This window comes from Sarcophilus harrisii, chromosome 2 (assembly GCF_902635505.1).
Source record: "Sarcophilus harrisii chromosome 2, mSarHar1.11, whole genome shotgun sequence".
NCBI lineage: Eukaryota > Metazoa > Chordata > Mammalia > Dasyuromorphia > Dasyuridae > Sarcophilus > Sarcophilus harrisii.
This window is the reverse complement of record NC_045427.1, coordinates 631,822,914-631,838,159: the sequence shown is the minus strand read 5'-3', so window position 1 is coordinate 631,838,159 and position 15,246 is coordinate 631,822,914. Positions and strand designations below refer to the sequence as shown.

The 15,246-nt window shown below is 42.7% G+C and overlaps 1 protein-coding gene across 5 annotated transcripts in view; it reads left to right on the top strand.

Annotated features, from left to right (window-relative positions):
- Positions 1-15,246, top strand: part of LINGO1 (leucine rich repeat and Ig domain containing 1) — a 493,542-nt gene that overhangs the window by 147,620 nt on the left and 330,676 nt on the right. For all 5 annotated transcript variants that reach the window (XR_004232585.1, XM_031956817.1, XM_031956818.1 and 2 more), the window contains one exon: positions 14,444-14,485. The gene's annotated coding sequence lies outside the window, so the exon portion shown is untranslated. The remainder of the gene's footprint in view (positions 1-14,443; positions 14,486-15,246) is intronic.

Below are 15,246 nucleotides of genomic sequence, written 5' to 3'. Positions count from 1 at the left end.
TTGATCTTTGAGGCAATAAGGAGCCATTGGGGTTTATTGAGTAACTCAGTGATGTAGTAAGGTCTTTTGTTTTCAGAAAATAACTTTGTCAGCTAAGTGGAGGATGGAGATCAGTAGAGAGAGAATTTCCATATAAGCAGAGCTGTTGAAAAGTGGAATAAACAAAAAGGAAATCCTCATCCCTAAAAATCTTCTAGTCAAGACTGGATTGTTAATTGTTGGAGATTTTGCAAAGGGTGTTATTCTTCAGGAAGCAACAAGGCACATGGAGATGGAAAGCAGAGATGGGTTCAGATCTTAGCCCTGCCGCTTACGGGCTTTATAATCATGGACAAGACGTTGACTTCTCTGAATGTTAGATTTTTCATGGGATCATTGACATAGGATTGGAAGGGTCTGCAGGTCACCTTGTCTCACTCTCTTGATTTCCCAAAGAAAGCAAACTCGAGAAGGACTGAATAATTTGCCCAAAGTTATCACATTAATAGAATAACTTATTTAAATGACTCCAAATCCAGAGCTCTTTGGTGTCCATCACTATGGTGTCTCCATCAGCTCTGAAGCTAGGTGAGGGATACAGTGGAAAACACCTTGGATTTAAATCTTGCCTTTGTCACTGACTAGCTGTGTGAATTTGGGAAAATCACTTTCCTTCTCTGGAAAAGGACCAAGTGATTAACCAGTGATTTCCATCAGAAAGAGGAAGGATTTTGGAGTGGGATCTCCTGCCTCACACATTTACCTTGGAGGACCTTGAGGTCCTTTCCTTCTCTGGGACTCAGTTTCCTTCTTTGTAAAAGGAGTCTGGGGGGTTTCAGGAGATGATCTATAAAGTCTGTCCAGGCTCTCGTGTCCTACATACTGATGACAGGCAAGAATGGCACGGGGATAAGGGTGGTGAGTTGTGCATCCATCCAGGTGATCCTACGGGAGCTACAGAGCCCACAAGGAGAAAGGAGAGGGCTAGAGATGGCAGCCAGAGCTGGGGAGAGGGAGGGCAATCGATGCAAGGCCTCTGAAGGATGTTGGAAATATACACAAAAATCACCGAGAAGCTCAGGCTTGGGCCTGAGCCTGGGGAGGGTGAGGCAGGCGGGAGTGCTAGCTGGGGAGATATATTTGCTGCCATCCACTGCAGCCTGGCACATTCATTAAGTATCTTTAAGATGGATACACCCCCCAATTCACCCCGTGCGAGAGCTTTGGAATTTATTTCCTCCTGAATGGTACCATCAATCATGCCCGACAACCCTGCCAGCCGCCGCCAGGCCCGGCCCCCAGCCTTTTCAGCCACCAGCTGGCAGAGGGAAGTGGGGGAGGGCTTAATTGCCCCTGAGGAAGTGCCACCTCAGTTTGGCGCCTCACCATTCCAGCCCCACCTCCTCACCAAGGGCCAGCCCACCACCTCCTTCTTCCTGCCCTGGCAGGGCCAACGACCTCACCCACAGTCCTGGGTCGGCCACACTGTGAGGCAGATCAGGAAGGGGGGAGACACAATCGGCTCCTCTGGGAGCTCATAGAGTTCCCTGAGAACAGCAACAGAAGGGACTGTGCAGGCCATATTCCCCAGAGTGGGACAGCGGCCAGTGTGGACTTGGAATCTGAAGGATCGTGTTCGAATTCTGAGCTGCCGGCTCCTTTTGTGTCCTTTGAGAAATCACTTCCTGTCTCGGGCCCTCAGTTTCTTCATCTGTAAATTGAAGTGTTTGGATGAGATGCTCTGCAAGGTCCCTGTTAGCTCTGAAATCCTTCAAGTCCGACTTGCCATGGGAGCTTTAAAAGCGTCTCATACTCTCTGGGCCTCAGTTTTCCCCTCCCTAAGTTAAGGGATTTGGATTTGACCCAAGCTTCTTAATCTTTTTTATATGATTCATCCCTTGGGAAATCTGGTGAAACTTAATGGTCCCTCTCATAATAATGTTTTCAAATGCATAAAATAAAACATAGGGTTACAAAGAAAACCAATTAAATTGGAATAAAGACAAGTTTTTTTCTATCCAAAGTTACAGACCTCCTGAAATCTACAAAGATAGATGCTGCTTTCTCCTTCCTCTATTCCGGAGTCAGAACTCCTGGACTGGAGCATTATGGGATTTTGAAGCTGAGGGGGCCATCTAGCCCAATCCCATGACTATAGGGGAGTTGAGAAGGGGCATCTTTTTTGAGGACCTGAGAGGGGCCATCTGGCCCAATCCCATGTCTATAGAGGACCTGAGAGGGGCCATCTAGCCCAATCCCATCTGTAGAGGGGAGCGGAGAGGGGCCATCTTTTTTGAGGAACTGAGAGGAACCATCTAGTCCAATCCCATCTGTATAGGGGAGTGGAGAGGGGCCATTTAGCCCAATCCCATCCATATAGAGGACCTGAGAGGGCCATCTGGCCCAATCCCATGTCTATAGCGGAGCTGAGAGAGGCCATCTTTATTGAAGATCTGAGAGGGACCATCTGGCCCAATCCCATCTTTACACAGAGGTGAAAGCCAAGGTGTAGGGGAATAACTTGCCGAAAGTAATACAGGCAGCAAATGGATAATCCAGGATTCCTGGTTACCACTTAAAGGACGGATGAACCTTCTACTTGATTCCAGAGAGAACTAGAAGCAATAAGCTCTAGAGAAAACGATTTAAGGAAGATCCTCCAAATAATCATAACTGCCCAAGAATGGCATGAGTTCTTACATGAGATAGCGTGTTTCCTATAACTGGGAATGTTCAAATGAAAGCTGAAAGTTGGGGGAGTTGTAGTGGTGATTGTTGCTTAGATACAGACTCAGACTTTGGGTTTCCTTCTATTTTCCATTTCTCCTCCATGATGCAGATTTCTAAATTCCCTTTCAGATGTGATAGTCTGGGATGTTTGGGCCTAAGGTGACAGAGACTGGGGAGAATCTGGGAGCTGGGCTAGTTAATAAGGGCCTTAGAGAAGATGTGGGACCTATTCCATGCCCTAAGAGAGAAGACCTAAAAAGACAGGAAGAAAAGGAAAGATTTGGGAGGAGAAGGGAAGGGAAGGGAAGGCAATGAACAAAAGTTCTTAGATTCTTCCCCCTCAACAACACATAGTGAAGTTTAAAAAACCCAAACCCACATTGTTGCTGATGGATTGATTAATTGGGCCTTTATTAACAAATTCTCTGGACTCAGGTCTGGTAAACCTGAGTTTCTAATGTTAATTTATGGCAGGTTGCTTCCAGATGGAGCTTGATTCCTATTGTAGGCATACAGACTATTAAGGGATGCCAGGCCCAGATGCCCCAACATTACCTGGGTTCTCCTGATCTCCTCCATGGATTCCAATCTTTGGCACTATTTGGCACTTAGCACTTATGGGAAAATAGCTAGTAAAACAGCAAAGATGAAACTAGACAGAAGATCTGATTCTGTGTCTGGGACTTGCCACTTAGCAGATATTTTACCTAAGACTAAGTCTCTTCATCTTTAGAATGGGGCTAATCATTCCTGCACTTCCTCCCTCAGAAGGTTGTTCTTTGTTAAAACGAAGAAATGGGAGTTATCGTTAAAGATGGAAAGGGACACGGACCCTGCCCTCAAGGAGTGTAACATGAGAAGACTGTACTCTAGAGGGCCTGTATTGAATAATTCCACGTACAGGAAGAGCCCAGCCCAGGTATTATTTGAGAACTGTTCTTCCTGACCACGGACTTATTTAATACTGCCCTCCACCCTATATCTTGGACATATGAATATTGCTTCCATTGCCATCACCCTCCTCAAGTTGAATCTTCCACTCACTTTGGGCATCCCAGGCTACAGGTTGGGCTCTGTCCAAGAGCTGGAGATCTGACATCCCAATTCTCCCGTACCTCCCAACCAGCCGGTCGATATTCTTCCCCTTGGTCTAATTTGAATCCAGTAAATCCTCACAGGAGGGGAAATCATTAGTTAGCCTCCATCAGGGATTGGCAAGGGAAGGCCAGTGGCCAGGTCTCTTGAGCTGTCTTTATTGAAAAGGCAGTTCTATTCAGGCAGAGAATAGGGCAGGAAAGGAGAGAAAATAACTCTTCTAATGAAGTTCTCACGTTAGGGTTCCACTCTGGGTGTTTGCCTGTTTCCTCATCTGTAAACTGGGAATAATAATAGCACCAACCTTGAAGAGTTATTGTGAGGATGAATAATATTTGTGAAGCTGTCCCTGCCCTAAATGCGAGCAGCCCAACAATGAGAGGCAGGATGAGGAGTTCAAGTTACTCATTAAATCTCTGTTTTCTTATTTGTGAAATGAAGGGGCTGGAGTTGATCATTATAGCCACCTAAGATGATATGGGTTATCTCATTTGATCCCCACAATAATCCTATTTAAGGTACCATTTTTTTACAAATGAGGAAACTGAGGTAAAGAGAGGTGAAGTGACTATCTCAGGATCACAAGCTAAGTTCAGGAGGTAGGATTGGAATTCAGGTCTTCCTGACTCCAGACTCAGGTCTCTTATCTATTGCATCAGTGACATCCATGGTCCCCTCTAGCCTAAGCCCACATTCATATATATTGACCACATATTGGAGGCAGTGTGGCTCAACTGAAAGGGGGTTGACTCTGGTGTCACTGAATCTGAGTTCAAATCTCATCTCATGGGACTTTGAGTAAGTCTCAATTTCAGTTTCCTATAAAAGCAAGACGGAGGGGTTTGACTAGAACTTCAGAAATCCCTCCCCACCCAAATCTATCATTCTGTGATTCCCTCCCTCTCATAATGTCAAAAGATTGAGACCCAGAAGGGAACTTCAAGACCATATGATCGAACCCCATCACTTTACAGATGAAAGAAACAAGAATGTGCTCAGTTAAGGGGCAGAAGCTGTAGCAGCCCCCCATCCTGGGGGGAACTGTTCTTTCACCACGCCTGATGACTTTCAGACAAATCAGAATATAGAAGTTGAGGGGAGAGCTCTCATCTTCTTTTTCCTCCCTTGGAAAACATCTGGGACTCTTGCTGAACCTCCCAACACAGTGGGAGCTGGACCTTCCCATAATGCCCTTCTCCCTGAGGCTCATGCACAGTGTTCTCTCATATCCTTAATCTGCTAGAGCCCACTGTCAGTCCACTGGATGGATATTGGCCCATCCTGTCTCCTGCCTCTCTCTTGGTCTTGTGTTATTATTTTACCAGTCTCTTATGAGCTGACTTCCTCTCCTTCCTCCAGATTAGTCTGGAAGCCCACCAAACCTAGGGAGACCTTCTCTTCTTTCTCTTCTTCAGAGAAATCTGGGTAGCTCAGTGGTTAAAGTGTGCTTGGAATTAGGCAGACCCAAGTTCCAATCCAGCCTCCCACATTCTCTAGCTGTTTGCCTCAGTTTCCTCATCAGGATCTTTCAAAGATGAGGATGGCCCTGGAGCGTTTTCTGCCCACTTTTCTTCAATCATGTCTTCCAGGCCAATCCCTCAGTGAGCCGAGCTGGGAGAGATGAGCCTGTCCCTTTAAGAAGGGGGAGAACCAGAGCAGGGACTGCCTGTGATATTCAAACGAACAACCCAGGTCTGGAAGGGGGAGTTTTCCAAAGGCAATGATCAAAGGTTGGCTCCAGTTCTGAGCGTGGCCCTTATCCCCAGCCTCTCTCTCCTTCCTCCTTTTTAGGCACCCAACATCAAACGGTGTTTGATGGTCCCAGCCAGGTTTCCTCTTCCGTCTGGCCACTGGCTACCGGACTGAACCAGTACAGGATGGGAAATGGTCTTGGGGGGAGGTTTGGGCAGGGGCTTTGTGAAGCACCGGCCCCTCTTTCATTCTACACAGTAGATGGCTCTTCCTTCTTCGCTCAGGCTGGGATTCGGGATGCCTGGGTTCTAAGTCTGTTGGATTTGTATCATCTGTGTGACATCAGACCAGACTTTTTACCTCCATGGGCCACAGTTTCTTAGCTATAAAATGCAAAGGGGGATGGATTATTTCTTATATTCTTTCCAGTTCTAACTTTTACAATTTAAAGGCTAGGTCTCTTCCAGTTCTGACATTCTGTGCTCCAGTCCCCTGCAGATGGAGGGGGGTTGCTTTCAGTCTCTGGCCTCAGGATGGGGAGGAAACAGAACCCACTCTCATTTCCAGGATGATGGAAGTCTGAATCCAAAGAAGTCCCCACCCACTGGGAGCCCAAAGAGGGAGAACTGCCTCTGATTCCACAACTACAAGATCAAGTTGGAGTCCTCAGTTTGCCAGGATCCATCAATGGCCACCAACCCACCCTCAACTTGTGGAAATTTGTCCCAGTCCCTCTTTACAGAAAAACTCTAATTCCCCATTCCCTTACGCCCCAAGTCTAAGTTCTCCTGAGGATACAATCGAGAGACTCTTCTTTAAGAAGGGAATCTTACTTCTCTACCAGCCAAAGAGTCTAGGGAAGGGGGAAAAGAAATGGGGCCGGAATGGCTTTCTCTCTTCCCTGGGAGTATGTGAAATGAAATTTGCCCTCTCATCCTACATGTGAGACTGACTCTGTTTGACATAATTTTCCCAAGTGGTCCCTGTGCTTTCGTTGACCTAGGAAACTCCAGAAGAAGAAACGGCTCCTAACAAAACACCAATTGGCACCTGTACTACAATCCCACTTTGCTTCATATCAAACCATTGTATTTTAATAAAGCTTTGGAGTTCAGAAAGTATTCTTTTTACTTTGAGATCTAGAGAAGATGGTAATGAAAGTGCCATTGACCCCATTTTACAGATGAGGAGAGTGAGGTTCACATATAAATATAAGACCTAGGACTTGATTTCATACTTTCAAATGCCTAAGGGGTCAGTACTCTTTGAGTTGTTGGTTTTGGCATTTAGAAGATTCAATGGGATCCTACCCCCTTTCCAATCCCTTTAGCTAAGATTTTGTACCAAATTTAGGGTCTTCTTTTCTCCCACAGCTTTGCCAGCTATTTCCTTGTACATGTTCCATGGGCTCCTCGTTCCAAATTCCCAGAATTTCACACCTGGCCAAGCTGCTAGCTAAGCTGAGAAATATTCAGAGTCTGTGGTTTCTCTTCAGTCATCAAGACATTAGGATGCCCTTCTTAGTTCAGGTGGGCCTCTCAGGGAGCCTCCCTTTCAGCCTCTCAGGACTGGGGAGCTCTGAGAGGTACATGTGTGTTTGGGGGAAATGCCCTAAGTAAAGGAATTCTCCTAGGGCATATGGAGCTGGACCATTAAAACCAGACCTGAGAGAACTCTCCAATTTGGGGAAGATGTACATAGAGGAAAATGTTTGCAAATGGCAAGGTGCTATAGAAGAGACTCTTTTGAACTGTGTAATCTTGTTGAGTCAAGTTAACTTTTGTGGTCTTTGGTTTCTTCACCTACAAAATGAGTGTGTGACTTGATTAAGTGTTGGACCCATCTGGCATTTGGCACGTGGATTGGATTCAGTTTTGGGGATTGTTCTGTAATCCTAATCTCCATGTTTTGTTTGAGCCTTACCTAAAGTCCCCTGAGAACACCAGAATCTGCAAGCACTGAGGCTAACAAAAGCATTAACCACTGGACAGGTTTATTAAAGGCAGTAAAAAACAGAAAGGGACCTGTCTCTGAGTTTCTTTAGTAAAGCAATAATTATAGCTCTCCTTTCTAGAAAACTCTGTTTTCCTTTTCCCCCAGAGGTTCAGTCACAATCCCTATATAATGCAAACCTTAATAGGATCCTAGTAATGTTAGAGAAACCAGAGGCAGGGTCTGTATCTCACGGCTCACCTGCTTCCCTCCTGGGGCCAGCTTGCTCTCTCTAGCTGGCATCTGGGCCCCTGCCACTATTCCTATACTCTCTTGGTCTGAATTCTGATCTTTTTACATGGTCCTATAGCTCCTACCGCAAACCTGCTGGTCAGTCGGCCACTTTCAATTTCCAAAACTCCCACCTTAACCCTGGAACTTCTCAACATTTGTCTGGAGGCATAACCATTCCCCCCTCCAATATCCTTTGTGGTCACTTTGGCCAGTTCCTCCTCATCCTGCTTTCCACGTGCTCGTAGCTCTTGTATTTTGCCTAGGTTGAAGAAAATACTATGCAAGAGTATTTTCATGTACATCTGATACTTACCACACATAGTTGTTGGAAAGAAATCTTATAGTTTATTATTGTTATAACAACTTGCTTTGCCTTTTCTCTTGGTCCCCAGAGTCAGGCTATGGCGGGGATAGCAGGTATTCTGGGGTAATCTTTTTTGAGAGGGTATGATATGCATTAGTAATCTTGGTCTGATCCTTTGGAAATAGGATTGCTTCCTTCAGAGGAAGGCATCCTTGCAGATCTTTGAAAACTGCCCTGATGCCATATTTTCATGTCACCCCTGCAATTTTCATCAGGCAGTTGGCGGACAGAGAACAGACCTCACGTAGGATCTATGAAGAAGAACTCCTTGACTGGAACCAGTGCCCAAGATCTGGTTCAGGATCAATATGGTACAAAAGAAAGAGGGCTGAACATGGAGTCAGGAAATCTCAAAAACTTTTAGCTTTAACACCAGCTAGTTGTGTGACCTCAGAGAAGTGACTAAAGCTCTCTAAAGCTCTTCCTTTTATAATGAGGAAGTTGAGCTAGAGGATTTCCAAAGTCCCTTACAAGTTAACATCCTAGGATTCTATGAAAACAAGGGATACTCTGGGAGGCTCCCACAATATAGTGCTGAAATGGGCAAAAAAAAAGATAAGATAAACTTGCTGAAAATCACAGAGCTAGTAAGCTAAGTAGGAGTAGTATTGAGTCCACTCCCTTTTCTTAATGCATTTCTCTTCTATCTCTTTACTATTTCCATCTTTCTCCTTTTCTCTCTCCCATATTCCACCCCCCCTTCTATTTACTACTCATTGTCCTCTCTTTTCTTTTCCTCTGTTGTTTGTTCTCCTCCCTTTTCTATCTTCAGCTTTCTCTTCTCACCTTTTTTCAGTGTTCTTTCTCCCTTCTCCTATTCTTTTCTTCCCTCTGCCCCCTTAAAAATCTTCCCTCATTGTTATAAATGACACACCCATTTCCTTTCTCTCCCATTAAGCTCACTAGGTTGAGCGTCCCTAGGGATGATATATAATAAATCCACCAATCAGCTCCCATAATGTGGTTAGGAGCCTTCTACCTTAGCTCAGCTTTCATCGACCACTGGGAAATTGTAGATGATCTGGGCACAGTAAGGTAATTGCTTAAAGGGAGTTGAGGAAAAATTATTATCCTGAAGCTGCTGAGGCTGCTGCTGCTCTTAGAGGCTTATAACATTCTTCAGTATCCAGTTGACATCCCCTTTGTGTGCTAACTCCACATTCAGTTTCCTAGTTATACTCCTGAACATGATGGCTCCTCCCCTAAAAATTATATAATAATTTACTATTAGGGATGGGATATGTCAATATAATAAACATAATGATGGTAGCTAAATACATTTAGAAATTCAGTTCTGTACCAAACTAACAGAAATAGACCAAAAAACATGACAATTTATTTGAAGAAACAAAAGTCTAGAATATAAAAAAGAAATAATGGAAAATGTAGGAATGGCAAGTGCATAGTATTACAAGACTTCAAACTATATTACATAACAGTAATTATGAAAACCATTTGGTACTATTTAAAAAATATAAAACTAGATCAGTGGAACAGACTACATAAGCATGGCCCAGAAACAATCATACACAGTAGATGAATGCTTGACAAACCCACTACTGACAATTTGAAAAGAATGCATATCTACAAAAAATATAAAGTAATCAGATTAAGAAAATGAGAAATAAATACCTAATCCTTGAAAAAGAAAATGAGCTAGTCACAAATGAACTGGACCAAATGCATTTTGAGTTTTTTTTTAATATGAATTTTTTAAACCTTTAAAGAAGGAGCTTTACTGAAATTATTTTATGAGAGAAATATGATACTAATACTCAAACCAGGGAGGGATAGGTAGAGAAAGAGAGCTATCGCTATCAAATAACATTACTAATGTATGTGAAAGTATGTGTTTATATAAAATTTTAGCATATCTTCAAGAACATATATTCAAGAAGATCTCATAAAGAACATATATTTAAACTAATATTCTTTCTCTTTATGACAGTATTTCTAAACTAAGAAGAATGTTTTTAGGTAATGTGGTTTAGTTTTTTTCAGGCATGTCTAACTCTTTGTGATCCCGTTTGGAGTTTTCTTGGCAAAGATACTAAAGTGGCTTGCCATTTCCTTCTCAAGCTCATTTTGCAGATGAGGAAAGTGAGGTAAATAGGATTAAGTCATTTGCTTAGGGTCACACAGCTAGTTAAATGTATGAGGCCAGATTTGACCTCAAAAAGATGAGTCTTCCTGATACCAGGCCATATATTTTATTCATTGTGCCACCTAGTTGCCTGTTTTGGATATCACTTAGCTAAGAGAAAACTAGGAGTTGTAGAAGTAGGGATAGCATATTTATCTTCAAGTATCTGTAAGGCTTCCATGATGAAGAGGGATAAGATTGTTCTATTTGGCCCCATAAAGCATACTAGGAACAATGGATAGAACCTATAAAAATAAATTTTCATTTTGATTAAAAGAATTAGAATTATCTCAAAGTGGAAAGTGATGCTGCCTCGGGAGGTAATTGTTTCTCCATTATTGGAGCTCTTTAAGGGAAAGCTGAATGATCACTTTAGCAAGTATTTTCCTGAATACATCCTTTTTTCAGAATGGATTGGACCTGGCAGCTTTCTACTTTTGATATTTTTAGATTCTGTAATTGATCCTTATCAATTCTACCTTCACCTATGACTATTCCTTGTTATAGGTCCATAAGTCCTGGAGACATCAAAACTGGGTCTGGCATCTTTGCAGGGGAAGAGGTCAGCCAGGAAACACAGACAGACACAAGTAGGTTAATTAGACCCCCAGAGTAGAGATTCTAAATATTTTTGTGTCATGTCTCCCTTGGGCAGTTGGGTAGAGCCAACGAATCCTTTCTCAATAATATTTTTAAGTGAATAAAATAAAATGCATAGAATTGCACAGAAAATCAATTGTATTTGAAGTAAAGAGTTCTCTTTTCAGGTTGACAGAATCCTCTAATCTATCCATGGACTCCCTAGGTTGAGAGCTCTTTCTCCTGATAGCCACATAAAACCCAAAGTTTGCTCTGCCAAGCAGCTCATAGTAGTTCTAGCCTCACTAACAACCAAGAAGAGAAGTCGTGAGATATCATTAGGTCATCTTTTTTGTATGTGAGCGCAATTCTGGCTCATTACCTCTTGAAGTATCAGCTCTTCTAGATATGTGGCCAATTAGAAGGCTACATCATCACTTGATATGGTTCTGAACAGGTTTCTAAAATTTCACATGTGGGCTAGAACACAGCAGGGAAAAATTGGTTTGTGCTCCATATCACAAAGGGCTAATATGGCTATGCTCTTAAGTCTGGCCTCTCATTGTCCGATCTTGCTTTCCCCTCTTACAATAGTTCATGTGTGATCCTCCATTCTCTCCTCAATCCCCAGAAGTCTTCTTCTCCAGCACTCTGTTAAAATTACCTTCCAGTGACTTAATTGCAAAATCCACTGGCCCTTTTTTCCCCACCCATCATCCTCTTTGATCTCTGCAGTTTGGGATACTCTAGATCAATGGTTCTCAAAATTTTATCCTCAGGACCTCTGAATAATATTAAAAATTATTGGGGACCCCAAATATATTTTCTTTACATGGATTCTATCTATTGACATTTATCATATTATAAATTAAAACATTTTATTATGTTTAATATGAAAAATAGTTTTAATGTTGTAGACTCCCTGAAAGGGTCTTGGGGACCTCTGGAAGTCCCTAGACCATACTTTGAGAATTATTGCTCTAGTCAGTGTGGAATATTCTTATTTCCCCGTTAATTTCACTATCCTCCATTTCCCTCACTGGTCACATTCATTGCTTAGTCTTGTTACTTATCCCTTCACATGATCTCTGCTCTAGGTTCTTTTTTCTTTACTCACTCAGCCATCATCCAAACACAGACTATCATCATTTCTTACCCAGATTAGCGCATAGTTTTCTAATGGCTCTCTCTATCTCAGTTCCTTTTCCACTCCAATCCAGCCTCCATTCAACTGCCAAAGTGGTTTTTCTAAAGATAAGTTTAACCATGTTAACTACTTCCAATTCAATAAAGCAGTGCCCTCCGATTACCTTCTGGATCAAGTATAAAGCCCTCTGTTGGGCATTTAAAGATTTTCACAATCTTGCTCCTCTCCACTTTTCCAGTGTTCTTATGTTTTAATCTGATCCGTGCCCTGTGCTTCCTTGTCCTCAGTATGAAACTCTGCCTCCTTTCTTCCTGTATTTGCCTAAGATGTGCCCCCTGTCTGGTATCCTCTACCTTCCCAACTCTCTGCTTCTTTATTTCCCTAGCTTCCATTTCAAAACTCAGCTCAAATCCCACTTTCTGTAGGATTCCTTTCCCAGTCTCCTCAGCTACAATGCCTTCTCCTCAGAAATTATCTTCCTTCTGTGCTCTCTATATTTTGTACAGATGTACTAGCACCTACCTCCTAAGGTTGTTATGATGATAAAATGAGATAATACTTGTAAAGTGCTTTATAAAACTCAGAGTGCTATATAAATGCTGGCTATTCTCTTCCCCTTCCTCCTCCCTTTCCCTCTCTTCCTGATCTATTCCTCATGCTCTTGCTCATCTCTCTTCCTTTGGACATCTCCATAAATAAATTTTTCCTTATATCAAAGCCTCTCTGTAGTTCCTCCCTCCCTCCCACATTCCTACTTCTGCCAATTAGAGACCAGCAGACTGAGTCTAATCCTCCCACTTTCGTGTGACCTGGTGGGAGACAGGGGTAGTGGGAGGCAGTCTGCTCATTGAGAACAATCAACATGTCAGTCAACAAGCATTTATTAAGTGTTCACTATGCGGTGGGATATAAAGAACAGGAAAATAATGGTCCTGGCCCTCAAGGAGCATACGTTCAAATGGAGGGGACAGCATGCAGATAACTTTGTCCATATAGGATATATACAATGTAAACAGAAAGGAGTGCAAGGCACTCTGTGTGTGTGTGTGTGTGTGTGTGTGTGTGTGTGTGTCTGTGTGTCTGTGTGTCTGTGTGTGTGTGTATGAGAGACAGGGATTGAGAGAGACAGAAAGAGAAAGAGAAAGAAAGAAAGAGAGACAGAAAGAGAGAGAGAGACAGACAGAGACAAGGATTGAAAGAGAGACAGAGAGAGAGAGGAAGAAAAACAGAGAAAGAGAGACAGACAGACAGAGATAGAGAGAGAGAGAGATTGATTGGGCCTAATTTTTCTACCTCATACTGACTGGGGGAATTCAAGCGATGATGGGAAAAGGGCCAGAGAAGGAAAAAGACAGCCCAGGATTCCTGGTGGATTTGGTTCCTGACCTCAAAGAAATAATTTTAGAGCCAGTAATAGAAAGTGGATAATTTTCACCTTTGTTCCAACAAGGTATCCCAAGGGAGGTGGGGAGAAGAGTTGGGAGAGGATTGGGGACAGCCAGGGGCCATTTTTAAACTCAGGGGTTCAGGGGTGAAGAGGATTGGGTCCAGATGACTTATGGACCAGAAAGAACAGCTTCTCCCCCCCAACATCCACTCTCAGTTCCCTTTTCAATTTTTTAAAAGCTCCTAACTGAGAAAGAGTGGAGTTCATTATATCGAGTTATCTCTGCTGTCTCGGCTAAGATCAATCTCTCAAGTCTTCCAGGGCCAGGGCGAGAAGGGAGGAGGAAGTAGAGGAAAAGGGAGGGGGAGAACCCCCAGTACTCATTTCCATTTTCCAACCAGAACTTTCTGCCGCCTGGCAGGAGAACTAGCAGTTGGCAGCTTCTCCTCTTGCACCACCCCAGCATCCCTCCCTCCCTGCCATGCCTTCCCCATCTTTGGCACTGTTGCTGGAACCAGAAAAGTCTGGCAGATGTGTGAGACTTCAGGGGGACCCCAAGAAACTGCTGTGCTTGGCATTCAAGGCTCTGCCCAAAGACTCCAGCCTTTCACTCTGCTAACCTGCTCTCTTTATTTCTATGTAACATGTCAGACTTATTACTCTTTCCCCAGCCCATTCTTTTCTCCTTTAATATACTCCCCTCTTTCTGGCTTTCCTTATATGATGTATCCTTCAAGGCTCAGATCCAAGCCCACTTCCCCCAGGAAGTCTACCCTACAGCTCATAGTGACCTCTTTTCCATTTTTAACCTTCCACAATTTAAAAGTTTGAGCCAGGTCTCCACATCACTCAATCCTGGCACGCGGGAGTAAGGTACTCAGTGAAGACTGGCTAAATAGAATGTAATTGAATCTGGAAAAGTTTTTCCCTCTGTGTGTTCCTTGGTGCTTCTGGGATAAAGAAGGGACTGATTCATAAGATAGTGGGGGAAGAATCCATCCGGGTCCTAGAATTCTAGGGTGGGTACTTATTAGGTCCAAACAGGTCCAAAATCTGTTTTGCCCTTCACCTCTGATGATTTTTTTACCTCCCATCTCACAGGTCTGTCCATTTGCTGAGAAGCGAGAAAAGCTTTTGCCTCAGGTAAGTGGTCTCTGTTTCTGAAATTAAAAAAAAAGATTTATGATAAACTTAATATTAAGCAACAATACAACTAATTAAACTTGTCTTAAGGCTATTTAGATTTAAATATATGAATTTCAACAAGTAAAATGTCATAACAATTTTTCATTTGTTCTAAGTCACCCTCAGGATTGTTGATCCATCCATTCTTTCCCATTCACTCTTCCTCTTTGAAGGCATCAATAGTAACTGCCTACATGACCTTAACCAATTCATTTCCCTTCTCTGGTTCTTAGTTCTCTCCCCTATCAGCCTCTTCTTACCCAAGCTAAGCATTCCCTCTTCTTTCAACTGACTCTCATGTTATATAAAATATGATGACTCTAGAAGGTGCTTTTCAGCTTTAAATCTAAATCCAATGGGTCCAACTATTTGTTTCTTCGGTTTTCCCTTTTATTCTTTCACTCTGCATTATTTCATAAAAGGCCTTTTAGATTTCTTTGCATTTCTCATATTTGTCGGTCTTAATTGCATTATAGAATTCCATTACATTAATGTGTTGCAATTTATTTACCATTTCCCTGGTGTTGGCCATTTAGGTTGCTTCTAGTTTTTTTTTTTTTTTTTTTTTTTTTTTTTTTGCAATTATAAATAATGCTGCTGTGAAAATCCATGAACGAATAGTTCTTTTTTATTGTAAGAACACTTTCAAGGGATATTCCCAACAATGGAATGGGTTAAAAGGGTATGATTATTTTTGTAACATTTACTGCCGCCTGCCA